Genomic DNA, 1,708 nt, shown 5'->3' with positions numbered 1-1,708 from the left:
AAAATTACATTAATTTTAAAAGTTGGTTTTCCCAGGTTCTCTCTTGTACTAGCCACATTTCAAGTACTCAGAATTCATGGGTGGCCGGTGACTGACATAATGAACAGCACAGATATAGTCATTCTATCACCACAGAAGGGAGCTGGACAGCAGTGTTCCAGTGTTTTAAGGACAGAATCCTGAGTATAATTATAGGATGATGACAATTCCAAGTTCCCCTTCCAATTCATCGTCTCTTCTCTGATGAGTGGTGTAGGGGGAAACCCATCTCTTTTGTGAAAAAAGGTTAATTTTTCCAACTACAGATAAGTAGTTAACATTACTTTTTTTAAAACCAGTTTTACACTGTTAAGTTACAACCAAAAGTGTGGGGCATGAATTATATTTACAATTTAACATATGGTTTTAAAGGGAAGATCCGTGTGAAAAAGAAACAAAACTCAGAAAAAAACCCCAGAAGTTTTCATACCAATTCCCATAGTAATAACAATCCTTTTTCTGTCATTAGAGTTCACCCTCATTCTGATTTCATAGTAATCCTGTTCATGTCTTTCTTTAAAGTTTTATGCCCTGCATACATTTCTAAAACAACATAGCTATCTCAAACTTTATATAAATTTTGAATTTTTCATACAAATGGAATCATGCTGTGTATATTCTTACAATACCTCATTTTAGATCAAATGCATGTTTGCTAAGTTGTTATAGGTGTCTGCAGAGTGTTCATGTTTATTATTTGTAACATTTCTTTGAATAAATACGTCATATATTAAATTAACCCTTCTCTCTTTTATGGTCACTTCGTTTGTTGTCAGATTTTTTAAATTGCAAGCAACGCTGTTACAAGCCTTCTGGCACTAGTATGTTGGCACAATGAGCACATATCTGTCAAAATTATACACCTAGGAGTGGACTTACTGGTATATGTGTATGATATCCCACCCAAAGAGATGATGCCACGCTGCTAGATAAAGTGGCTGTGGCAAGCGGTGTGTGGTAGATCTTGATGGTCTGTATTCTCACCAATATTTGGAATATTCATTGATTTTAATATAGAAATTCTGGTGGATTTTTCAAAATATCTCATTATGTTTTCTTCATTAAACTTTATTGAGATATAAATCACATACTATTCACCCATCTAAAGTATACAATTCAATGACTTTTCACATATTCAGTTTTAAATCTGCACATTTAATTTTAGAACATTTTCATCATCCTGAGATAATCCATGGCTTTATAATATGTCTCTCTATACATTGAAGTAAATCCATAACTTTTGAGTTTTCACTTCAAGAGTGTTTTTTCTATCATTGGCAACTTTCCTAGCTTGACAAGCACCTTTCCAAGTACCTTTAAAAATTCTATTTTTAATAGAGATTTCATTCAGTAATCAGATTTGGAGAGTACTGACAAGTTTTGCCACATTGAGACTTAGAATTCATGAACATGGAATGTTTATTTATTAAATACTCTTAAATAAAGTATTGCTGTTTTTACTTGTGCATCTTTTAGTAGATTTATTCCAAAGATCTTGAAATATTGTGCTAATTCACAGTATCTCTTTCTTTGTTGAATTTCAGTGTCGGTTGTGGTATGTATAAATGTAAATAATTTTTTATAGTTTTAATTCAATGACTTTGCTTAAAGCTTTTATTAATTCATGTAGTTTATACATTCTCTTGCCTGATTGCACTAGCTAGGAAAT

Source organism: Mandrillus leucophaeus, unplaced genomic scaffold (assembly GCF_000951045.1).
Source record: "Mandrillus leucophaeus isolate KB7577 unplaced genomic scaffold, Mleu.le_1.0 Scaffold1048, whole genome shotgun sequence".
NCBI lineage: Eukaryota > Metazoa > Chordata > Mammalia > Primates > Cercopithecidae > Mandrillus > Mandrillus leucophaeus.
This window is presented reverse-complemented; position numbering follows the sequence as displayed.